This window comes from Bos indicus x Bos taurus, chromosome 8 (genome assembly GCF_003369695.1).
Source record: "Bos indicus x Bos taurus breed Angus x Brahman F1 hybrid chromosome 8, Bos_hybrid_MaternalHap_v2.0, whole genome shotgun sequence".
Lineage (NCBI taxonomy): Eukaryota > Metazoa > Chordata > Mammalia > Artiodactyla > Bovidae > Bos > Bos indicus x Bos taurus.
The window spans coordinates 100,462,801-100,489,842 of record NC_040083.1 but is presented as its reverse complement, the minus strand read 5'-3'; the positions used below and the strand labels follow the sequence as shown (position 1 = coordinate 100,489,842).

At 37.4% G+C, this 27,042-nt stretch overlaps 1 protein-coding gene across 5 annotated transcripts in view; it reads left to right on the top strand.

The window, feature by feature from the left end:
• Window positions 1-27,042, top strand: part of LPAR1 (lysophosphatidic acid receptor 1) — a 168,141-nt gene that overhangs the window by 39,496 nt on the left and 101,603 nt on the right. The window contains exon 1 of one of the 5 annotated variants that reach the window (XM_027550497.1): window positions 22,147-22,249. The exons of the other annotated variants lie outside the window; for them this stretch is intronic. The gene's annotated coding sequence lies outside the window, so the exon portion shown is untranslated. Of the gene's footprint in view, window positions 1-22,146; window positions 22,250-27,042 lie in introns of those variants that run through there. 5 annotated transcript variants of the gene reach the window in all.

The window sequence follows — 27,042 nt, the reverse complement described above, 5'->3', positions numbered from 1 at the left end:
ACTTTTGTTTTCAGATTTCATTGAAATTGATAGAAGTTATCATATCATTTATATTTCTGTTAATTTTTTACTATAGAACTATTAGTAGTATTTAGTAGAAGAGAATAGTGTCTCTCTCCTGATAGTTAATGTGCAATTCTTCTTTTTCTTTTGCTTTAATTAACAGAGAGCTTAGAGTACAATTTTGTACAACATTTTGAAATAATCTATTTCTTTTGCCCACTTCAGTCCATGACTCTTATTTTTTCCCATTTCTTTGCAATATTATCGATATATTGTGTAAGCTTAAGGTGTATAGCATGATGAACAGATACATGAATAGGTTGCAAAATCATTATTGCAATAAGGTTAGTTAACACATCCATTATCTCAAAAAATCAGCTTTTGGGGGGTGGTGATAACATTTAAGATCTACTCTCATCAACTTTCAAGTATATAATGTAGTATGTTAATTACTGTCTGTACATTAGATGCTGTACATTAGATCCCCAGAACTTAACTCATTTTATAGCTGGAAAATTGTATCCTTTGATCAATGTCTCCCCATATCCCCCACCCACTTGCCACTGATAACCACTAATTCTACTATTTCTATGAGTTTGCTTTTTTAGATTTCACAGATTAAGTAAGATTGCATAGTATTTTATCTTTCTGTTTCTGACTTACTTCACTTTGCATAGTGCATTCTGGGTTCATCTGTGGTGTGGCAAATGGCAGGATTGCTTTCTCTTTTATGACTGAATAATATTCCACTGTATGTATATTATAATACACCATATTCTCTTTATCCAGTCGTCCAGTGATACACACTTAGTTTGTTTGCATGTCTTGGCTATTACAAATAATGCTGCAGGAGACATGGGAGTATGGTTATCTCTTTGAGATAGTGAGATATCTCTTTGAGATATCTTTGAGATGGTTATTTCCTTTGGCTGTATACCCAGAAGTGGGATTGGTGGATCATATGGTAGGTCTATTTTTAATTTTTTGAGGAAATTCATATTGTTTCCTGTAGTGGCTGAACCAACTTACATTGCTGTCAACAGGGTACAAGGGTTCTTTTTTTCTCCATGTTGCTAAAACTTGTCTCTTTCTGTGTTGGAGAAGACTCTTGAGAGTCCCTTGGACTGCAGGGAGATCCAACCAGTCCATTCTAAAGGAGATCAGTCCTGGGTGTTCTTTGGAAGGAAGCTGAAGGAAGCACCAATATTTTGGCCACCTCATGCGAAGAGTTGACTCATTGGAAAAGACTCTGATGCTGGGAGAGATTGGAGGCAGGAGGAGAAGGGGACAACAGAGGATGAGATGGCTGGATGGCATCACCGACTCAATGGACATGAGTTTGGGTGAACTCCAGGAGTTGGTGATGGACAGGGAGGCCTGGCGTGCTGTAATTCATGGGGCTGCAAAGAGTCGGACACAACTGAGTGACTGAACTGAACTGATCTAAGAGGTGTGAGATGCTACATTGTTGTTGTTCAGATTTGCATTTCTCTGAGGACTAGCGATGACCATGTTGATGAACATGTTTTCATGTATCTGTTCTGCATGTCTTCTATAGAGGAATGTCTATTCAAGGCTTTTCCCATTATTAGTTGTTTGTTGTTTTGACATGGTTGTATGAGTTCCTGTTAACCCTTGATCACATAGATGGTTTGCAGTTTTTTACTCCGATTCCATAGACTGACTTTTCATTTTGTTGATAGTTTCATTCTGTGTGCAGATGTTTTTAGTTCAATGTAGTTCCATTTGTTTTTGCTTTCATTGTTTGTGCTTTTGGTGCTATATCTGAAATACCGTTGCCAAGACCAGTGTGTCTAGGAACTTCTTCCCTATGTTTTTTTCTAGTAGTTTTATAGTTTGGGGTCTTTTATAGTTTGTATGTATGTACAGTGTCATATCATTTGCAAATCTTTTTCTTTATCCATTCATTCATCTGTTGATGGCTACTTGGGTTGCTTCCATGTCTTGGCTATTATAAATGGTGCTGCTGTGAACAGTGGGGTGCCTGTATTTTTTCAAATTAGTGTTTTCATTTTATCTACACAAATGTCCAGAAGTGGAATTGCTAGATCATATGGTAGTTGTGTTGTTAGTTTTTTGGGAAACCTCTATACTGTTTTTCACAGTGGCTACACCTGTTTACATTCCCACTAACAGTTGCTGTAGAAGAGTTCTCTTTCCTCCACATCCTCCCAACTTTTGTTGTTTACATTTTAATGATAGCCATTCTGACAGGTGTGGGGTGATATCTCACTGTGTTTTGATTTGCATTTCTCTAATAATTAATGATGTTGTGCATCTTTTTTGTGCCTTTCACCATCTGTGTGTCTTCTTTGGAAAAATATCTATTTAGGTCTTCTGTCTATATTTTGATTTTTTTTTTATTGAGTTGTACGACGTGTTTATGTATTTTGAACATTAACCCCTTATTGGTAGTATCATTTGCAAATATTTTCGCTTATAGGTTGTCGTTTTTGTTTTGCTAATGGTTTCCTTTGCTGTACAAAAGTGTTTAAGTTTAATTAGGTTCCATAGAGAATAGACTGGTGCTTGCCAAGGGGGTGGAGGATGGGAAAGAGTTGAATTGGGAATTTGGGATTATCAGATATGCACTAGTATATATAGAATGGATGAACATCAAGGTCCAACTGTATAACACAAGGAACTATATTCAATATCTTGTGATAAACCATAATGGAAAAGAATATGAAAATGAATGTGTGTATATAACTGAGTCACTTTGCTGTACAGCAGAAGTTAATACATTGTAATTCACCTATACTTGAATAAATAAATTAAAAAAGAAAAGTTTAATTAGGTATCATTTGTTTATTTTTGCTTTTATTTCTTTTGCCTTAGGAAATGCATCCAAAAAATATTGCTATGATTTATGTCAAACAGTGTTTCTATGTTCTCTTATAGTCATTTTCAGGTCTTAATTTAGGTCTTTAATCCATATTGAGTTTATTTTTGTATATGGTGTGAGGAAATATTCTAATTTAATTGTTTTATTATACATATACTATATAATATAATAAATATACAATCAGATCAGATCGGATCAGTTGCTCAGTCATGTCCAACTCTTTGTGACCCCATAAATCGCAGCACGCCAGGCCTCCCTGTCCATCACCAACTCCCGGAGTTCACTGAGACTCACGTCCATCGAGTCAGTGATGCCATCTAGCCATCTCATCCTCTGTCGTCCTCTTCTCCTCTTGCCCCCAATCCCTCCCACCATCAGAGTCTTTTCCAATGAGTCAGTTCTTCACATGAATGAGGTGGCCAAAGTACTGGAGTTTCAGCTTTAGCATCATTCCTTCCAAAGAAATCCCAGGGCTGATCTCCTTCAGAATGGACTGGTTGGATCTCCTTGCAGTCCAAGGGACTCGCAAGAGTCTTCTCCAACACCACAGTTCAAAAGCATCAATTCTTCAGCGCTCAGCCTTCTTCACAGTCCATCCATACATGACCACAGGAAAAACCATAGCCTTGACTAGACGAACCTTTGTTGGCAAAGTAATGTCTCTGCTTTTGAATATGCTATCTAGGTTGGTCATAACTTTCCTTCCAAGGAGTAAGCATCTTTTAATTTCATGGCTGCAGTCACCATCTGCAGTGATTTTGGAGCCCAGAAAAATAAAGTCTGGCACTGTTTCCACTGTTTCCCCATCTATTTCCCATGAAGTGATGGGACCGGATGCCATGATCTTCATTTTCTGAATGTTGAACTTTAAGCCAACTTTTTCAGTCTCCTCTTTTCACCTTCATCAAGAGGCTTTTTAGTTCCTCTTCACTTTCTGCCATAAGGGTAGTGTCATCTGCATATCTGAGGTTATTGATATTTCTCCCGGCAATCTTGATTCCAGCTTGTGTTTCTTCCAGTCCAGCGTTTCTCATGATGTACTCTGCATATAAGTTAAATAAGCAGGGTGACAATATACAGCCTTGACGATCTCCTTTTCCTATTTGGAACCAGTGTGTTGTTCCATGTCCAGTTCTAAATGTTGCTTCCTGACCTGCATACAAATTTCTCAAGAGGCAGGTCAAGTGGTCTGGTATTCCCATCTCTTTCAGATTTTTCCACAGTTTATTGTGATCCACACAGTCAGAGGCTTTGGCATAGTCAATAAAGCAGAAATAGATGTATTTCTGGAACTCTCTTGCTTTTTCCATGATCCAGGGGATGTTGGCAATTTGATCTCTGGTTCCTCTGCCTTTTCTAAAACCAGCTTGAACATCAGGAAGTTCACGGTTCACATATTGCTGAAGCCTGGCTTGGAGAATTTAAAGCATTACTTTACTAGAATGTAAGATGAGTGCAATTGTGTGGTAGTTTGAGCATTCTTTGGCATTGCCTTTCTTTGGGATTGGAATGAGAACTGACATTTTCCAGTCCTGTTTGGACTGCTGAGTTTTCCAAATTAGCTGGCATATTGAGTGCAGCACTTAAACAGCATCATCTTTCAGGATTTGGAATAGCTCAACTGGAATTCCATCACCTCCTTTGTTTTAGGTTAATTGACATAAGTGAAAGTGTTAATCATTGAGTCGTGTCCGATTCTTTGCAACCCCATGGACTGTAACCTGCCAGGCTCCCCTGTCCATGGGATTTCCCAGGCAAGAATAGTGGGAAATTCCTTCTCCAGGGGATCTTCCCGACTCAAGGTGGGTTTATTTGTGAACTCTTGCTTTCTCCTAGTTCCATTGATCTATGTGTCTGTTTTACTTATTGTAGGTCTGAAGTCTGGGAGCCTGATACCTTCAGCTTTGTTCTTTGTTCACAAGTTTACTTTGGCAATTTGGGGTCTTTCATGATTCTGTATGAATTTCCAGATTATTCTAGTTGTATGAAAAATGGCTGGGGCATTTTGATAGGGATTGCATTAAATCTGTAGATTGCTTTGGGTAGCATAGCCATTTTAGCAACATTAACAATCTTCCAGTCCTACAGCATGAGATATCTTTCTGTTTTTTTGTGTCATCTTCAGTTGCCTTTATCAGTATTTTATAGTTTTCAGAGTATAGGTCTTTAATTTCTTGGTTAAGTTTATTCTTAGGCATTTTATTCTTTTTGATGTGATTTTAAACAGGAGTATTTATTTTTTTTAACTTTCTCTTTGTGAGGGTTAATTACTAGTGTATAGAAAGTCAACAGATTTGTGCACGTTAATCTTGTATCATGCAACTTTGCCGTATTCATTTATTCTAATCGTTTTTCAGTGGAGACTTTAAGATTCTCTGTATAAGGTATCATGTCATCTGCAAATATGACAGTTCTATTTCTTCTCATCCAGTTTGGATGCCATTTATTTCTTTTTCTTGTCTGATTGCTGTGGCTAAAACTTACAATGCTATGTTAAATAGGAGTGGTAAGAGTGGGCATCCTGTCTTGTTCCTGAATTTAGAGGAAAGACTTTCAACTATGAATATGATGTTAACTGTGGGTTTATCATAAATGGCCTTCATTAAGATTAGAGATGTTTCTTCTGTACTCACTTTGATGAAAGTTTGTATCATGAATGGATGTTGTGTTTTGTCATATGCTTTTTTGGCATCTGTTGAAATAATCATATGATTTTTATCATTACTTTTGTTAATGTGATGTACCACACTGATTGATTTGCAAATATTGAACCATCCTTGTGTCTTTTTAATACATTTAGCTTGATCATTATGTATAATCCTTTTAAAATATTGTTGGATTGGTTTGCTAATATTTTGTTGAAGATTTTTGTATCTATGTTCATCAAAGATATTGGCTTCTAATATTCTTTTTTTGTAGCGCCTTTGTCTGATTTTGATATAAGAATAATGATGGCCTGGTAGAATGAATGAGTGTCCTGTTCTCTTCAGTTTTTTGGAATAATTGGAGAAGGATAGGTCCTAGTTTTTCTTTATATGATTGATAGAATTTCCTTGTGAAGCCATCTGGTCCTGGACTTTTGTTTGTTGGGAGATTTTTAGTTGTTGTTTTTTTTTTTTTAATTTCAAATTCAATTTCACTTTTAGTGATAGGTCTGTTCAGGTTGTCTGTTCCTTCTTGATTCACTGTTGTAGGTTGTATGTTTCTAGAAATTTGTCCATTTCTTCTAGGTTGTCCAGTTTGTTGGTGTATGATTATTGTAATATTCTCTTATGATTTTTGTATCTCTGTGGTATTGGTTGTTAGTTCTCCTCTTTCATTTCTTAATTTGCTTATTCAAATCCTCCTTTTTTCTTCTTGGTGAGCCTGGCTAGAGATTTGTTGGTTTTGTTTATCCTTTCAAAAAAACAACTCTTGGTTTTATTGACCTTTTATATTGCATTTTGATACATGTTTTACTTATTTCTTCTCTGATCTTTAGTATTTTCTTCTGCTGAATTTGTACTTTATTTGTTCTTTTCTTAATGCTGTATGTGGTTATGTTAGGTTGTGTATTTGAAATTTTTCTTGTTTCTTGAGGCAAGTCTGTATTACTGTAAACTTCCCTCAGAGCTGCCTTTGCCCCATCCCATAGATTTTGCAGTGTTGTGTTTTCTATTTTCTGATTTCCACATTGACCCTTTGGTTTTTTAGTACCGTGTTGCTTAGTCTCCTGGGGCTTTCCTGATAGCTCAGTTAGTAAAGCATATACCTGCAATGCAGGAGACCCCAGTTCGATTCCTGGGTCAGGAAGATCCCCTGGAGAAAGGGTAGGCTACCACTCTAGTATTCTTGGTCTTCCCTTGTGACTCAGCTGGTAAAGAATCTGCCTACAGTGTGAGAGACCTGAGTTCAATCCCTGGGTTGGGAAGATCCCCTTGAGAAGGGAAAAGCTACCCACTCCAGTATTCTGGCCTGGAGAATTCCATGGACAACATGTTTGTGCTTCCTCTGAGGGTATGCTGGTAGCTTTCACCTTCGTAGGGGGTGGGGCTGGAAATGGAGGGTCTAGAGCTGAGCTAGGTATGACATAGGACTTCCTCTCTGCTCAGTGGCTGTCACTGACCTGTTGGGGATGAGGTCTTATCCCAAGTTGCTGGGGCAGAAACCCTGAGGGGTGAGCTCATATTAGGTCTGACCTGCTTACTCCCCAGGGCAGGTGTCCACTTTTATAATCTCCCTTTTTCTCTGGATCCACTCCCAGGGGCACAGGTCCCAACCTGATTTTTCTTCCCTTCCTGATTACTTTTGTGTCTTTCTTATAACTTTGGATGTACAGGAGTCCTTTTGCCAGTTTCCAGGTTTCAGTGAGGATTGTTCTACATGTAAGTGTATTTTTTAAGTGTTTGTGGGGGACAGTGAACTCCATATCCTCTTACTCGGCGATCTTGATCACCGTACTATTTTGATTACCATAGCTTTGTAATGAAGCTTGAAATCAGGAATTGTGATGCTTCTGCTTCATTCTTTTTTCTCAGGATTGCTTTGGTTGCGTGAGGTCTTTTGTGATTCCATATCCATTTAGGATTGTTTGTTCTATTTCTGTGAAAAATGCCATTGGAATTTTGATTTGGATTGCGTTGAATCTAGGTGGCTTTGAGTAGTATGGATGGTGTGTGTTAGCTGCTCAGTTGTGTCCCTCTTTGAGATTCCCACGGACTGTAGCATTTCAGGCTCTTCTGTCCATGGAATTTTCCAGGCAAGAGTACTGCAACGGGTTGTCATTTCTTCCTCCAGGGGATCTTCCCAACCCAGGGATCGAACACAAGTCTCCTGCATTGCAGGCAGATTCTTCACCACTGTGCCACCTGGGAAGCCCATATGACAACCGTATTAATTCTTCTGATCCATGAGCACAGGATATCCTTCCATTTATTTGTGTCTTCTGTTTTTCTCATCTGTGTCTTGTAATTTTCAGTGTATAGATCTTTCACTTCCTTTGTTAAATTTACTCCTAAGAATTTTACTGTTTTAAATGCTCTTTAAATGGACTTTTCTTTATTTTTCATATATTCATTTTTAGAGTATAGAAACAACAACTGATTTTTGTATGTTGATTTTTATATACTGCAATTTTACTAAATTAGTTTATTACACCTAGAAGTTTTTTGATGGAGTCTTTAGGATTTTCTTTATATAAGAGCATATCATCTGCAAACAGAGACATCTTTATTGCTTTCTTTTGATTTGAATGTCTTTTATTTTTATTGTGTAATTGCTCTGGTTAGGACTTACATGTCTGTGTTGAAAAGAGGTGGTAAGAGTGGGCATTCTTGTCTTGTTCCTGATCTTGGTGGGAAAATTTTTATCTTTTTTTTTACCAGTGAGTATGATGTTAGCTGTCAGTTTATCATGCATACCTTTTATTATGTTGAGATCTGTTCCTGCTCTACTCAGATTTGAGTTTTTGTTTTTAATCATGGGTGTATGTTAAATTTTGTCAAATGCTTTTTTTGCATGTATTGAGAGGGTCATATGATTTTTAGCCATTATTTTGTTAATAAAGGTATATTGTGCTAATAGATTTTGCATTATATTGACCCACTCTTTTATCTTAGAAATAAATCCCATTTGATCATGGCATCTGATTCTTCTGCATTGCAGGCAGATTCTTTACCCACTGAGCTATCGGGAAAGCCAGAAACTAAGTAAACTATGGAATATTTGCCTTTGCTTTGAAATGAGCTTCCTGTTTGGAGAACCTTTCCCGTATCTTGGTCAGTGTTTCTATGTTTCCTCCAGTTGATGGATGTATTACAATCATCAGTTGCCTGGCTGTGAAAGAGTTAATGTTTCCTAGTACCAGGCACTGACATAGGCAGTGGGGGAAGTCTGGCTCATTTTGTTTCAAAATACACCGTACCTCAAATAAGTACAAACAGCTGCAATTATGGGACTGAGGCCAAAAGAAATCCGTGTGGTGTTCTGAACTCCAACTGAGAGGAGTTCATGTAACATGGATCTGAGATTAGGCTCCAAAACAAAACCATCAGGCCCCAGCAGGAGAAGTGTCCTTACTTGTCATCCTGGTCACCTCTGTAGCCATCACCCAAAGAAACTGGTGTGGTTTGAGGTGACCTTTTGTTTCCCTCTGGACCCGCTTCTCTGCGGCAGGGTGAATTCTACATTCAGTTTCTTGGAACCCACAACTACAGTAGTGTAAGATGGCGACACCTTGGAACACGAAGGATTTATAGATGTGTTGTCTGCTTATTTTATTTCCGTGACTTGGCTTAAAACAGCAGTCACACTAAGTCTGGTCATGTAGCACAGTCCTTTTCAAGCCTCAGGAAATTCTTGGTCAGGTAGAGACTGCTGCCACTGAGTCTGTTTGGTTGTTTCTTCATCTCCCAAGATTTTTTAGGTAGTAACAGTTTAGCAAAGCCTTTTTTTTTTTTCCTGATCCCGTTCATAATCGGAATTCACGTTCTAATGCCTTATCTTTTCTTTGGAGTGGCCATATGATCCCTTCACACTAGTTAGGAGCTTTCTGTGTGACACTCTTCACCCTCCACATATTTGGATTTCCCTATGATTTTTTTCTGGACATTCAGGACAGCATCGTTCAGGCTGATGGTTAGATGGTTAGAAGTCTAATTTAAAGTGTGCCTCACAGCTGTTTTTAGGTCTCCAGTTGGTTTTTAGGTCATATCTCAAGCAGAGGGACTTGTGGCTACTTGTGGTTTTATCATCTTCTCACAGCTTATAAAAAGACTTCTTTTCCTTTTCATATTCTGCTGCATTTGAGATAAACAGCTTCAGTGATAATTTAGAAAGATACCCTGTGTTACATTTGAAAACTCGTTCATAAAAGGAAAACAAGAGTTCGAATACCATTCATGTGAAAGTTAGGGAGGAACCCCCTATTTTTGTTGTTTATTTGTTATCATGGTTACTGAATTATTGTGAACAGAGAAGAGTCATTTGATTCCTCTTGCTTCACATTCCTGATTTCATCCACAGGGTAATAGTGTTTCAAGTGTTACTCACAGCATTGTTATATTAATGAACGAGGCCAGCCTTGCCTTCTCTCTCAAAATGTGAATTCTCAGGAAAACTTATAGTCTTCTCATTTTCTTAGCCCAGCGGGGAATAACTCATCGTGCAGCACAATACTAGTTTCCTTTAGATTTCCCTGTATTGGCTACTGTTTTAAAAAGTTATTGCCAAGAGGGACTTCACTGAAGAAAAGTGATGTTCTATTATAGCAAGAAAGGAAATGAGATGAAGTACCTCATTTTTCCCCCATCGTGAAGTAGATACTAAGGTTGTATTCAACAGGTTTGATTTTTTTCACCCTTAAAACTTTGAGTAGGATGTATAAGTCTAGACTTAGGATGTATGCTGATTAAAAAAAAACACAAAAACCTGTTAATCTCTGATTTAATTAGAAGTTAGTGAAGGAAAGGAGATTTCTTATTTGGCTCTTGAACTCTGAAAATAAACAAAACTTTCATATTTTGAATAACACATTGTGGGCCAAACAACATCTGGAAGAGATTATTCTCACTAGCTGGCAGAAGGAATTTCATAATCCATCGTCTTCAAAGAGCATGGTACCTTGTCACATTTTCCCTGTATCCTGGAAACAGAAGACATTCTTAGGGCCACTTTTGTGGGGGATCTGCCCTTTCTTTGTTTTGCATTGAATGTAAATGTGTCTTTCTAATTCTGTATAATATTTCTTTAGCTTTTGGAAATACAGCAAAACTTGGTGGGATGACTCTGCCTGCACTGTTTATTGTGGTCCAGACTTCTCCTTTTTCAAAAGACCTATTTGACTTTTGGCAGTATGCCTCTTATACTCTGCCGTTTGTCTGAGACGTCTCTTCCTGTCTTCTCTAAAATCAGGCACATGTGTGTCTGGAATAGTCATGTAATTTGTAACAGTAACTTCTAACCAGATTAAAAAAAAAGTTTTTAAATTCAGTTTCTTCTTGCGCATGCCTAGTCTTATGGTTAGTAGTGACACATGAATACTCTCTTTCAATTAAACACATTTTATTTTAGATCATGGGGCTTTTCCGCCTCCTCCCCCTGCTCCTCCCTTCCTCCTTCCTTCTCTCTCAAACTTACAGAAAAGTGGCAACTGCAGTACAAAAATGCAAAGAACCTTTTATCTTGACAAGTCCATTAGGAATGAATTACTGACGTGATGTCCTAACATCCTCCAGTACTTTATAATGTATTTCCTAAAAACAAGGACATTCTTTCACATAGTCACAAAACAATCATTTGATTTTGGAAATTAACATCATTACTGTTCAGTTCAGTTCAGTCGCTTAGTCATGTCCTACTCTTTGCGACCTCATGAATCGCAGCACACCAGGCCTCCCTGTCCATCACCAACTCCCGGAGTTCACTCAGACTCATGTCCATCGAGTCGGTGATGCTGTCCAGCCATCTCATCCTCTGTCGTCCCCTTCTCCTCCTGCCCCCAATCCCTCCCAGCATCAGAGTCTTTCCCAGTGAGTCAACTCTTCGCATGAGGTGGCCAAAGTACTGGAGTTTCAGCTTTAACATCATTCCTTCCAAGGAACACCCAGTACTGATCTCCTTTAGAATGGACTGATTGGATCTCCTTGCAGTCCAAGGGACTCTCAAGAATCTTCTCCAACACCACAGTTCAAAAGCATCAATTCTTCCGTGCTCAGCCTTCTTCACAGTCCAACTCTCACATCCATATATGACCACAGGAAAAACCATAGCCTTGACTAGATGGTCCTTTGTTGGCAAAGTAATGTCTCTGCTTTTGAATATGCTATCTAGGTTGGTCATAACTTTTCTTCCAAGGAGTAAGCATTTTTAATTTCATGGCTGTGGTCACCATTTACTATCAGCTAATTTTCAAATCCATTGAAGTTTTCCCCAGTTGTATAAGTTGTCTCCCCTTACCAGTGAAGGATCCAGTTCAGAATCTTGCATTGTATTACCTGGTCATGTCTCTTGTTAGTCTCCTTTTAGCATGGGACTGTTTCTTAGTTTCTTTTCTTTTATGACCTTGATCTTTTAAAAAGGTTATAGGATGGTTATTTTGTAGAATGTTCCTCAATTTGGATTTGACCATCCACCCCCTTTTTAAAAAAAAATTAAACTCAGAGTTTGAAACTTTGTCAGGAATATCACAAGAGTGGTGCTCTGTTCTTCTCATTGCGTCCTATCAGCTGGCACACACCATGGTGTTCAGTCACTAAGCTGTGTCGGATTCTTTGCGACCTCATGGACGAGCACACCAGGCTTCCCTGTCCTTCACTGTATTGTATTATAATGAACTCATAAATTCCTGTTTTATTCAAAGGGTTATAAATCTGTTCTGACATTCATTCTGAAGCTCAAAAATGTCCACTTTAGGCCAAGAAGGAACCCTTCAATCTAATTTTCTTTTTTTAACATATCTTCATAATTCTTTGAGTGCTATCTGTCTTTCTGGCACAAGAACATGTTCCAAGTCATCATGTACTTCCCTGACCTCCAGCCCTGTACTCAAGCATTTCTCCCAAGAGCCTGGCTCCTTTCAGTAAAGAATGGTATTTAGAGACCAAGATCTAAGTCCTGGCACACTCATTGTTTTTGGGGTGTCACAGCTCCAAATTCTCTGACTTGCATGCACACACATGTTACACCTCACTACACATACTCTTAAACTTCTGATTTTATTTCTATAGCTCTTGAAAACCATGAGTCTGTACCTCTGTCCTCTCCTCTCCTGGACGCTCTCTTATCTTTTAGGCTCTGACAGGTGCTCTCAGCTGCCTTCCCAGGACCTCCTCCTCACCTCCTTTAGTCTCTGACACTGCACTGGGTTGCTCTTGAGTTGTTACTGATATATGTATACATTATAGTTGGTGCTCAGATTTTCTTATAGTGCAGTGTTTTCCCTCCAAGGAAAATATTCTTTAAAAATTGTATTTTGGAAATCTATAACGTGGCATTTTCCTTATTATTATAAGACATAGACTTTATATTAATAATTTTATTGAGGAATACATGAATTGCACATATTTAAAATGTTTAGCTTGATTTGTTTTGATGTGCGTAATACCCTTGAAATAATCATCACAATCAAAAGAATGAACAAACCTATCACCCCTCAAATTTTCTCCTTCCCTTTGAAGTCCTTCCTTCTGTTGTCTTACCCTCCCTTCCTATTATCCCAACTATTACTGGTCTGCTTTTGGTCACTATAGACTAGTTTTCTTTTTCTATAGTTTTATATAACTGGAATCATATAGTAAATGCTGAATTTTGTTTGGCTTCTCTGAGTCAGTATAGTTATTTTGAGTTGATATATATGCTATTATGTCTATGACTAGTTCATTTGTTTTAATTGCTGAGTAGTAATTCCATTGTATGGACATTATAGCAATTTGTTTATCTATTTGTGAATTGATATTTGAGCTGTTTCCAGTTTTTGTCTATTAAAGATAAAGCTACTATAAACATTTGTGCTTAAGTCTTTGTGTTGATATGCTTTCTTTACTCTTGAGTATGTACCTAGGAGTGAAATGTCTAGATTGGATAGTAAGTGCATATTTAATTTTAAAAAATGGTCTAATCGTTTTCCAGATTGATCCTATCTTCTGTTCCCACAGCAGTGTGTGAGAGTTACAGTTGATTCATATTCTCACCAACACTTGGTATGGTCAGTCTTTTTAATTTTGGTTATTCTGTTAATATCTAGTGGTATTTTATTGTGGTTTTAGTTTGGGTTTTCACAGTTGCTCTTCTGTGCTTATTTGCTATCTGTATATTATTTTCCATGAAGTGTCTAGATCTTTTGCCTAGTTTAAAAAGTGAGTGGTTTCTTCCTGAACTTAGAAATTTTAAAAATACATTTTGGATACAAGTCTTAGATATGATTTTAAAGTTTTTTTTTTTTTTACCAAGTTTGTGGCTTTTTAAATTTACTTAGTGTCCTTTGAAGAGCAGAAGAGCTTTTGATGAAGACTTGTGTTTCAGTTTGTTCTTTTATGGGTCATACTTTTGATATCTTACCTAGGAAAACTGGGCCTAATCCAACTCCACAGAGATTTTCTCTTTTGTTTTCCTCTAGCAGTTTTATAGTTCTAAGTTTTACCTTTAGGTCTTTGAGCCATTTAAGTTGATTTTCATACATGGTTTGAAATGTGAATCAGAAGTTGTTTTTTGTGTTATTTTGCATTCAGATATCCAGTAGTTCAGCACAATTTATTGGAAAGGCTCTTCTTTCTCCACTATGTCGCCTATTTACCTTTCTGAAAACTTTCTTATTTAAGTATAGATCTACTTTCTGTTATATTTCATTAATCTATTTACCTTTCTTTAGGCCCATACCACACTGTCTTTATTCTTTAAAAAATATATTTGTTGCATTGAGTCTTACTTGCAGCATGCAGGATCTTCATTTTCCCATGTGGGATCTTTTCTTGCAGTGCTCGGACTCTCTAGTTGTGCCAGGCAGGCTCCAGAGTGTGCAGGCTTCAGTAGCTGTGGCCTGTGGGTTGTCTGCTGTGTCACGTGGGCTCAAGAGCTCACGGGCTCAGTAGTTGCTGTGCGTAGGCTTAGCTGCACAGCACATGGGATCTTAGTTCCTTTCCCAAGGATGGAACCCCATCCCCTGCATTGCAAGGTGGATTCTTAACCACTGGACTACCAAGGAAGTCCCCATTCTATCTTTTTCCTTTATATCCTTTAATGTGTATGGGGTCAGTAGTGACCATCCCTCTTTTTGTTTCTGCCATTAGTAATTTGTGTTATCTTTTTTCCCTAACAACTGTATTGATTTTCTCAAAGAAATAGCTTTTGGGTTTATTGCTGTTACTAATGGGCTTCTCAGGTGGCCCAGTATTAAAGAATCTGCCTGCTGATGCAGGAGACACAGGAGATGTGAGTTTGATCCCTGGGTCGGGAAGATCCTCTGGATTAGGATATGGCAACCCACACCAGTATTCTTGCCTGGAAAATTCCATGGATAGAGGAGCCTGGAAGGCTACAGTCCATGGGGTCACAAAGAGTCAGATGCAGTTGAGCACACACACACTGTTATATTATTATCTGATTTATTCATCGTTTCCTCTTTTTCTGCTTACTTTGGGTTTAATTAGATCACCTTTTTCCGGCTTCTGATGGTCATTTGTCAGACGTTTTTTCTACTAAGAGTGTTTAATGCTGTAAGTTTCCTCAGGTACTGCTTTAGAGGCACCCCGCAAGAACTGATGCTTTGTTTTTGTCTTCATTCAATTCAAAACATTCAAAATATTAATTCAGTTCAAAGCACTTTCAAATTTCCCCCTTCAGTTTCCTTATTGCATAAGGTATTTAAAGAGATGATAGTTGTTCAGCATTTGGTAATCTTCCAAAGATCTTTCTGTTACTGATTTTTAATTTAATTCAGTTATGGTCAGAGACCATACTTTGTATGACTTGAATCCTTTTAAATTTATTGAGACTTGTTTTATGGCCCAGGATAGGGTCTGTCTTGGTACCAGTTCATTTTGCATTTGAGGAAAATGTGTATTCTGCTGGTAATCAATAAAGTGTTCTAAAAATGTCAATCAGAATCAAGTTGATAATTATGTTGTTTAAGTTCTTGTTATCCTTATTGGTTTTCTGTTTTATCAATTAATTATAGAGGGGTATTGAAATTTTGGCTATGATTTCAGATTTGTTTGTTGCTCTTATCATCAGTTTTTACTCCATATCATTGGAAGTTCCCTTAGTGTATGTACGTGTGTGTGTGTTAGTTGCTCAGTCATGTCTGACTCTGCGACCACATGGACTGTAGCCTGCCGAGTTCCTCTGTCCGTGGGATTCTCCAGGCAAGAATACTGGAGTGGGTTGCCAGTTCCTTCTCCACTTTATTAGATGTATAAACTTTAATTATTATTGTGTCATCTTGATGAATTGACCCCTTATCAGTAGTAAATGGCTTTCTTTGTTCTTGGCAATATATTTTGCTCTAAAATCTACTCTGCCAGATATTAGTATAGGCACTCCAGTTTCATTTTTAGTGTCATCTTGACACATCTTTTTCCTTTTCCTATTAAACTACTTGTGTCTTCATATTTAAAGTATGGTTCATGTGGGAAATGTATAGGAGTTGACTCTTGCTTTTTTATCCAGCCTGACAACCTTTGCCATTTCATTGATGGTGTTTAGACCTCTTCCTCTGTGTGTGTGTGTGTGTGTGTGTATTTTGTTATGGTTATGTTTAAGTACATCATCTTGCTCATCTGATGATGTTTGCTTATTTATCCTGTCTATTCTTTGTTTCTCTTTCTCTCTTTTTGCATTTGGTGGTTTTTGTAACTTTATGTCTTCTTTGGCGTATTAGCTACAATTCCTTGTTTTATTTTTAGTGGTTGATTTCAGCATTTGTAATAGGCTTTCAGTTATATTTATTTAATTAAGTTGATTATATTAAATGATACTTTTATGTGATATTATCCTTCTCTCTAGTATAAAAATCTTACATTATGTTTTCTTTTCTGCCTCCTAACTTTTCTAAAATTTTATTTCTATAATAAATCCCATCATTATTACTTTTGTCAGGTATCTTTTTAGTAGCTTTGTGGATATAATTCACATATAATTCAGCTATTTAAGAAATATAGTTCAATTTTTTTTTTTTAAATATATTCAGTGTTGTGGAACTGTTACCACAATGTTAGAAAATTTTCTCCATCCGTAAAGGAAACCCCACATCTATTACCAGTCATTCCCTATTTGTTGTTGTTCAGCTGCTAAGTCGTGTCCGAGTCTTTGCAACCCCATGGGCTGCAGCATGCCAAACCCCCAGAGTTTGCTCAAGTTCATGTCCATTGAGTCAGTGATGCTATCCAGTCATCTCATCCTCTGCTACCCTCTTCTCCTTCTGCCTTTAGTCTTTCCCAGCCTCAGAGTTGGTTCTTTGCACCCGGTGAGTTGGCTCTTCGCACCAGGGGCCAAAGTATTGGAGCTTCAGCTTTAACATCAGTCCTTCCAGTGAATATTCAGGGCTGGTTTCCTTTAGGTTGACTAGTTTGATCTCCTTGCGGTCCAAGGGACTTTCAAGAGTTTTCTCCAGCACCACAATTCAAAAGCATCATTCTGTATTTATCCTTTTCCAAACCCCTGGGAAACACCAATCTACTCTTCTGTCTCAGAGATTTGCCTATCCTGAACATTTCATATAAATGGAGTCATAGGATTAGGCCTTGTATGGCTGGCTTCTTTCACATAGGACAATGTTTTTTAAGGTTGATGCATGCTATGATAGCATTTATTATCATTTTTTCCCCTTGCGCATTAAGATTCTATTGTTTGGACGTACAGTAAGTCCCCTACATATGAACGATTTCCATTTTGAGAGCATGTTCATAAGTCCAATTTGTAAGTCCAACAAAATTAGTCTAGTAACCCAACTAACACAATTGACTATATAATACTGTACTGTAATAAGTTATAACACTTTTCACACAAAACATAAAAAAACAAACAAAATAAAATATTTTAAATCTTACAGTGCAGTAGTACCTTGGAAAGTACAGAAGTACAGTAGTTCATGACAAACACATGAGCTGACTTACATGATTATACATGCGAATGAATGCATGTTCTCATCTTTGACAGTTCACAGCTTGAAGATTCATGTGTAGGGGACTTACTGTAGGATATTTATTTTTTAGTCTGTTTATCAGTCGATAGACATTTGGGTTGTTTTCATTTTTTTACTATTATGGATAATGTTTCTAGGAACATTCTTCTATAAGCTTTTGTATTGATACATATTTTCACTTCCCTTGGGTATACACCCAGGACTGTACTGGCATGGTAACACTGTTTAATGTTCTGAAGGACTACCAGGCCATTTTCCACAGTGGCTCTACCGTTTTACACTGCCACCACCAATGTTTGAGGGTTCTAGTTTCTCCATATCCTCACCAATTCTTATTATTTATCTGTTATTTTGATGATAGCTTTCCTAGTGAGTTTGAAGTGGTATCTCATTGTGAATTTGCTTCCCCCCCCCGCCTCCAGTGGCTAATGCTGTTGAGTATCTTTTTATATACTTACCAGCCATTTATGTATTTCCTTTGGGAAATGTCTATTCCGATTTTTTTCTCCTTTTAAAATTGGCTTGTGTCTTTATTATTGAGTTGTAAAAGTTCTTTATATGCTCTGTATACAAGTCCTTTATCAGATATGTTTTGTAGCTATTTCTCTCATTTTGTGAGTTATTTTCAATTATAATTTAAAGAGATATAAGAAAACTGTCTTTTATATTTATCCATTTAATTACTAGTTTCGGTGTTCTCTATTTCTTTGTGAAAATTCATCTGTCCTTGTGATATAAGTTTCCTCTGTCTGATAGAATTTCTTTCTAACATTTCTTATAGTCCATGGTCTGCTTACCGTGAATCCTTTTATCTGTTTTGTTTTAAAATGTTTTTGCTTTATTCTCCTTTTTGAAAAACATTTTCCATGGACAGAGACTTTTATATTGATAGGGTTATTTTTTTCAGGACTTTAAAGATGTTGGTCACTGTCTTCTTGCTTGCCATATTTCTGATGAAAAATCTGCTGTCCTCATCCTAATTCCTCTCTGTGCCACATGTCTTTTTTTATCTGGTGGCTTTAAAGATTTTCTTGTTATCATTATGTTTGATAAATTTGATTAAGTGTGCCTGTATGCGTTTTCTTTGTTTTTTATGTTCATAGTTTATTAAACTTGTTGAATATGTAAGTTTGTAGTTTTCATTCAAGTTTGGAACTTTTTGGCCTTTGTTTTTCAGATATCCTTCTCTTTCCTTTAAAAGTGTTAGTCACTCAGCCATGTTCCACTCTTTGTGACCCCGTGCACTGCAGCCCAGCAGGCTCCTCTATCCATGGGATTTCCCAGGCAAGAGTACTGGAGGGGATTGCCATTCGACCCAGGGATCGAACCCAGGTCTGCCTCATTGCAGGCAGACTCTATCATCTGAGCCACCAGGGAAGCCCTCTCTCCTTCCTTTGGGAGCTCCAGCTACATGTATAGTGGTCTGTTTGAAATTTTCCCACAACTCACTGATGTTCTTTTAATTTTTTTTACTCTCTTGTTTTTCTCTCAGTGTTTCATTTTGGATCGTGTCTATTTCTCTCACTTTGCTAATCCTTTCTTCTGCAATGCCAGATTTTTGTTAATCCCATCCAGTATATTTCTCATTTTATGCATTGTATTTTTCATCTCTAAAAATTTGATTTTGGTCTCTTTAATAATCCTTTATGTCTCTACTTTTTTTAATATTTGGAATATAGTTGCAATAACTGTTTTAATCTACTTATCTGTTAATTCTCACATCTATTTCCGTTTTGTTTCTGTTTCAGTTGTGAAACTATTTTCTCCTTGTGTTGTTCATATTTTCCTACTTCGCTGCATGACTAGTAATTACTGATTGGATGCCAGACTATGTGAATTTTACCTTGTTGGGTGCTAGATATTCTCAGGCTTTGTTCTGGGTCATAGTTAATTACTTGGAAAGAATTTGATCTTTTTAGGTCTTGCTTTTAAAATTTGTTAGGTGGGATCAACTCAGTGTTTAGTTCTAGGACTGATTATTCCTCATTACTGGGGCAAGATGTTTCTGAGTGCCCTAGCCAAGGTTCTGTGAATTACGAGGTTGTCCAGTCTTGCTAGTGGAAACAGAGACTGTTCTAACAGATATCACTCCAGTCTCTTCACAGATTCCTGTGTGCTTCTCTGATCTGTTCTCTGGTGAGTACTCAAGGCAGGGGATGGCAGGGCTGCAGATCTCTGGGGTTTTCTTTCTGGTTCTCTTCTCTATGGTATTCTGTTCTGGTAACTCTAGCTGCTTAGAGCTGCTTGTGTTCCCAGATATGCTTCTTTAACTCAGTAAGTTCTCTGGGTTCCACCTGGATTTCCCCTGTATGGTGGCTGGCCACTCTTGAGGCAGGAAGCCAGGTCAATCATGAAGTGAAAGTGAAAGTCGTGCAGTGTGTCAGACTCTTTGCGACCCCATGGACTACACAGTTCATGGAATTCTCCAGGCCATAATCCTGAAGTGGGTAGCCTTTACCTTTTCCAAGGGATCTTCCCAATCCAGGGATTGAACCCAGGCCTCCCACATTGCAGGCGGATTCTTTGCAGCTGAGCCATAAGGGAAGCCCAAGAATACTGGAGTGGGTCGCTTGTTGTTTCTCCAGCGGATTTTCCCGACCCAGGAATCGAACTGGGGTCTCCTGCATTGCAGGTAGATTCTTTACCAACTGAGCTATCAGGGAAGTCTGGGTCAATCATAGTGCTTACCTGTTCTTTTCCTACTTCTGACGTGTTCAGTATTTTGTATATTTTATTATTTTTCTTTTTTAAGACAGGCAGTCATCTGGTCTTAGCCCTGTATATTATTTTTCTGTAGAAAATTAAAGTATCCACAGTACCTCAGGATACATATATATATATATATATGTGTGTGTGTGTGTGTGTGTGTATATATATATATATCTATCTATATATATATAAAACCTTACTGTGTAGATATGTTTCCCAAATGGGATAAATATATAGATACCTAATTTAAATACAATTTAATTTTTATTGGGTATATAAATTGAATTGCATGGGAACATAATTTTAATAAGTCAGTTGGCAAGCACTGTATTATTCATTGCTAAAGTTTTCTAGTCTTATATGCTATTGTATTAAGCCCTCTTGTAGTAAAATCTTCATCCTTCATGAACTCTTTCCACAGTATAAATTTATAGTTGTAGAGTTACATAGTCTCTGATCCAGTGTACGTTTTAGAATCTTGATGCAAGCCACACAAACACATGCGCTCATCCATATTGTATTCCAGAAAGATTGTATAGTTTGTCTACACCAGAAATAAATGTATCTGTTCTCTTACACTGTGGGAAACACATCAGAAAACTATCTTCCAGGCATACCTTTTTTATGTTGAGGTGCAGTTGTAGTTTTAAAAATTTAAATTTATTTTATTGAAGTAGAGTTGATTTATAATGTTAGTTTCCACTATACAGCAAAGTGATTCAGATATATAGAGATAGGTGTTTTCTTTTTCATATTCTTTTCTATTATGGTTTGTTACAGGATAGTGAAAATAGTTCCCTGTGCTATACACTAGGATTGTGTTGTTTATCCATTCTATATATAATAGTTTGCATTTGCTAACCCCAACCTTGCAATCCATCTTTTCCCGCTGCCCCTGTTCCCTCCGAGCAACCACAAATATGAGCAACCATAAATATGAGGTACATAGAGTGAGTTTTAAATCACTCTTCAGGCACTCCGAATTTATTTTGACTTATTTTCTGAAAAGTATTTGAAGTTTAAGCTACTGGAAACCTTAAGTAATGGAAGATGCCTCTGTCCACAGAATCCTTTGCTGTTATTCTGGGCTGAATGCTTTTCTTATCACAGCTGCAGACTTCTATATTTTGGCCAGCTATTTTGACCGTATGCCTCCACCCCCATTTGCTTTCCCTTTTTCCTTCTTTCCCTTTCCCTCACACCCTTCTATTCTAAGTAATTTGGGAATTACTTCTGATTTTAGAAACATGCATTTGCTCTTAGAAGAAAATATCCCTCAAGCTTCCTCCATTGGCTCTGGTTGGAAGAATCTAGCTCATCCTGAGGGTTGATTATAAAGTTGTAATCTCTTTGTCCTGAAACCTGTGGACTGCAGACATTCCAACATAGCTCAGAGGCTCTCTCCATAAACATCCCTCAATAGAAATGTACCCACCCTATCTGTGCTTCAGGATATTTACTTTCTTGGGCGGAACTCTTGATTGCCTAAAGTCTTTGCAGGCTCTGGGTCCCTATGCAAAAGGCTGGGTCAAGGCATGCAGATAACAAGGAGTTTGGGAGTTTGGACATTGTGGCCTTGGGTAATGGAAAGAAAAAGGGTGGTTGTAAGTCTGTTTCTTATTCAAAGAGTAATTCTTTTCATTGCCCTTTCAAGAGGATTTTTTAGATCTTTTAGTTGACTTCTCTTCCTTTGCTCTCATCCCTTTCTTTTTGCTCTCTCCCTTTAGATTTAGCATGCTCATGAGTTTCTTTCTTTTTTTTTTTTAACTTATAGGATACGTTTCTCTTGGCCAGTTTCTGACCCATTATTCCTAAACTTCAGGTCACCCCCGTTTTCTAAATAATATCGCACAAACTAGCTTGGCATGTAAACAGAGTTTGACTAATTCATCCTTGACCCTAGTAGTGAAGACCATTGTAAGACTTTTTTCAAAAATTGTGTTTTTACAGTTCCTGGTTTATTTGGACAAGTTTCAGGATAGCATCTCTCCCCAGCAGGAGCACTTTCCAAAAGGGAAAACTATACACCTGTCAATACAGTCTTTGAAATCAGAACTGTGAGTTTATTTAAATACTTCTGGCCAGTTCTTTAATCTGTAGAGTCTTGAGCTCTGTCAGAGTACACATATAACAGTGCGGTTGTGGTGCTTGGGTTTCTTTTGTGCGGGTTGCGTGAGCACGATGGGCTAGCTGTATTCCTGCGTTTGAACACATTAGCCAATTGCCATGTAGAAAGAATGGTAGACTTTTAGGCCAAATGTAAGTTTGATTGAAAAGCTGGAAAAGCAAATGGAAAAACTGATCCTATCAGTTTTGTGAAAAAGGAAAGATTTAAGAACATGAAATATATATGAAATATATTGTCTTCAGTGTGTAAACTGAGGGCTTCCCTGGTGGCTCAGTGGTAAAGAACCTGCGTGCAATGCAGGAGATGCAGGTTCGAGTCTTGGATCGGGAAAATCCCCTGGAGAAGGAAATGGCACCCCACTCCAGTATTCTCGCCTGGGAAATCCCATGGACGGGGAGCCTGGCAGTCCGTGGGGTCACAGAGAGAGTCAGACACGACTTAATGACCAAACAACACAGTGTAGTATTGTATGACTCTCAAAATGTGAAGAATGTTTTCCTTTTTCTTGTGATTTCCTGGAGTTTTTAATATTAGTTCATCACATTTATATGCATTTCAGTTGGACAGTTTCTTTTAATAGTTATAATAGCTACATTTTTTGGTCAGCATTATTATCACAGATATTCCTTGTTTACATGGATTGATAAGAAGCTCATGCTGAAGCTCTCCTGAGCACATTATTTTGATTTATCACCTGTATTATATCATCTGTGGAAATTTCAGGGTGTAATATATCCTAATTTCATTTAATACAAGTGCCTTGTGTTTGCTATTGCAGATAAATGATGCCATGGCTGAATGTATAGTTTGAGTCATTCTACATTTTTGACAAAATGAAATATTGCTTCTCTGTCTTGTCAGCTGTTGTGGCCAAGTTGATGACTGTGTCCAGCCTAAGTTTTTCCCTTTGTGTTTTTGATTTTCTCCCCATTTTGTTTTTTCATGGGAATTCTTTTAACTCTTGAAGTTTATTTATTTAACAAACCTGCATTTCAGTTGGTAGATCATGCACTTCATATTTTTCCTGAAATGAGCTCTTTCTTTTAATTGTTGTAACATATAAATGACATATAATTTACATTTTCAAGTTCAGTAGAGCTAAGTATATTTACATTGTTGTGGAACAGATCTTCAGAACTCTCTCTGTCTTACAAAACTGAAACTCTCTGCCAATTAAAAAACAACTCCTCATCCTCTCCCTCTCCAGCCCCTGGCAACCACCGTTCTACACACTGTCTCTATGAATTTGACTCCTCTAGGTACCTCATATAAGTGGAATCACAAAATATTTGTCTTTTTGGTTACAAGCTTTTTTCACTTAGCATAATGTCCTCAGGGTTCACCCACGTTGTAATATATGCCAGAATTTCCTTCTTTAAGGCTGAATGATATTCCATTATATGCATTTAAAGTACTGCATTTTGTTTATCCATGTATTTGTCCATGGACACTTGAGTTGCTTTCATCTTTTTCTCTATTATTGTGAATAACACTGCCATGGACATGGGTGTTCAGATATCTCTTTGAGACCCTGCTTTCAATTATTTTGGGTGTATACACCCAGCAGTGGAATTGTGGGCTTAAAAAAATTCTATGTTTAATGTTTTAAGAAGCTGCCATTCTGATTTCTACAGCAGCTCAAGTATTTTGCATTCCCATGAGCAATACGTAAAGGTTCCAATTTCCCCACAGCCTTGCTTATTTTGTTAGCAACAATTCTAATTGACGTGAGGTGTTCTTATCGCATTGTGGTTTTGATTTGCATTTCCCTAACAATTAGTGCTGTTGACTATCTTGTCAGGTGTTTTTTTGACCATTTGAATGTCTCTGGAGAAATGTTTATTCAAGTCTTATTTTTTAGTTCAGTTGTTTGATTTTCTTCTTGTTGAGTTTCTTTATTCTTTATCCTTTTTAGGTATATGATTTACAGATATTTTGTCCCGTTCCATGGATTATCTTTTCATTCTCAATTGTGTTTCTTTGCACAGGAGTTTTTAATTTTGATTTAGTGCATTTCATCTTTTTTCTTTGTGTTCTTTAAGCTTAAGAACTTAACGTCTTTTAGGAAAAGCTTACTTTTCTTGTTAAATAACTTATGTTCTATTTGTTCTTTCTGGATGTATTAATTCTTATTCTATTGAATCTGTATTTTTTATGCTCCACAGCCATAATTTCCAATCATTCTAGTAACTATTATATTAAAGCATGTGTGATTTTTCTCAAACTTGTCTTCCATGGCATCAACTTGGTCTTCTATAGTGACACTTCTGCCTGTTGTAGTTTTAATACATTTTTAGTTTCAACAGTTTTATTTTCTTTTTCCTTTTTATTTTTTTTAATCAATGTTATAAAGAGTCAAATAGCTATATGAGGATTTCTAAGAAAAAGGAGTTCTTTTCTCCCTTCCTGCCTTGTCTCTTCCCTATAACTACCATTTTCAGTTGATTTAGTTGCTTCATTGGGTATTTGCATTATATCACTAAGATTTATCCTTGTACTATTGGATATGTCAGTTTCAAGTATTGATAGACATTCCTGTGGAAGATGTGTTGCACGCATACTCCCCTCCTGAACCTCTCCATCCTGATACATTAGGTTGTAGATCATGTCAGTTTTCAGTGTTAATGTTATTATGACCTTGATAATATCATTCACAGCTGAGCCATCTAGAACTCTGTGAATCCTTTTCTTCTTCCGTAAATTCTCTTTTAAATTTTCATTTTTCTTCTTATGTGTGCTTACTTTTCCGTGTGCTGGTTATTCTGTTCTATATGCTTAGGAGTCTTTGTGTTCTTTCAGTCCCAAGCTATCAGTTCTAGAAATCTGTTAACATACTCACAGACAGTTAGTCTGTCCAGCCTACTTTGTCATCTCGCAATGTCCTTTCACAAGCAGGCCAGGAATTCCCTTTAGTTTTCTCCTGAAGTGAACTTTTGTTCCTGTATCTCACGCCTTCATTTTGACTAGTTTCCTCCCTACTTTGCGAAGGACATCCTGCAATGAGACTGCAGATTGTAAATCACTTTCTTTATTGTCCATTGTCTTCCAGCTTCTAGGTTGCTATTGAGAAATGCAGACTTTCTGATTCCTAATCCTTTGTCCATGAGCTCCCCCTATCACTTTCTGATCAGTTACAAGAATTTTTAAAAAATCTTTTGTGTTTAAAAAAAAAAATCATGATGATGTGCTTAAAGTGGGCATATTAAAATTGATAGAAGTGGGCATGTTGGTTATCAGTGGACCTTACAAGTCAACAAACTTAGGACTTGTCACTTTAGGAAATGTTTTGATTTTGTTACTTGATCTCCCCGACCCACCCTTACACCACCCACTCCACTCCATTTCCTTTTTTTTTTTTTTTTCTTTAATTCTGGAATTGCTTTTGTTTGGCTGTTAGATCTCCTGGACCAGTCCTCCAGCTTTCTCATTCTTAACTGTTCTGTTTTCCTTCAGTTTGTCTTTTGGCTCTGCATTTTGGGGAAGTTTCTTAACTTTATGTTCCAGTCCTTCTCCTGCCTTTCCAGTTACCGGTTTTTAAGTCTCCTGTTTTTGTTTGAATGGGTGCAGCATCTTCTTCCTGATGTTACTGTTGTTAAGATCTTTTCATCTACTCAGATTCCAGAAAAGACTCTTCCAGACTTAGCCTTTAGATATAAGGCTGGTTTCAGATGCTTAAGGTAAATAAATAGATAAATAGAAATAGATAAATACTGAGCAAGACAAGCTATAGCCCTGACCTTCCTCTTGTTCATCTTGCTCTTCCAGGTTTGAGGTTAAGAGTTTCTTGTCTAGTTTCTGCTGGACTAGAGAGTATAGAGCTCTCTGAAGAAGGATACATGAAATCTGAAATATTTTCCTCTCTGATCTAACTGGCTCTATTTATGTGTAATTTGGAGGATAAATGTATCCATTCCTGGTTTCAGCATTGATGACTTCTTTCCTCTTTTGGTACTTTATGTTCATCTACTTATTTGGGGGAATGGAAGCTTTGAAATCTTTAGTCATGTAAAGTGAAATTGAAGTCGCTTAGTCGTGTCCGACTCTTTGTGACCCCATGGACTATAGCCTACCAGACTCCTCTGTCCATGGGATTTTCCAGGCAATAGTACTGGAGTGGATTGCCATTTCCTTCTCCAGGGGATCTTCCCGACCCAGGGATTGAACCCAGGTCTCCCTCATTGTAGACAGACGCTTTACCCTCTGAGCCACCAGGGAAGTCCTGTAGGCCCCACCCAAAGCTGTGGTTTATCTTCTCTTTCACTAATACCATTTTCTGCTTTTTTATTCTGTTTTCTACTTTATTGACTGCCTTCATTCAGGTCTGTAATTCATAATTTTTTGGTTAATGTTGACTCATGTCTGATCTCATATTTCCTAAAGTTACCTTTTATGTTGTATACGTATTTCTTAAGTAAATGTTTGCTCTGACTCTAGAGTCTTCCTTCTCTTGAGCTGAACAATATTTTTCATTTGCCTGGTGTATATGAATTTTTCTGTGTCTTATCCTTAGAGAGGGAAGTCTGTGTATATTCAGTATCAGGTATTGCCCTGTATTCTTTTAAGGGGCTGAGATGAGTCATTATTTGACTTAAGTCCAGATGAAGGAAAAAGGTTAGATTTATAATAGATAAATTTGCCAAGTTAGAAATTCATCTTCCTATGAGGCCTAGGAAAAGAGCCAGCATCAGCTCCAGAAGTAATCAAAGGAAACAGTTGCCTCAG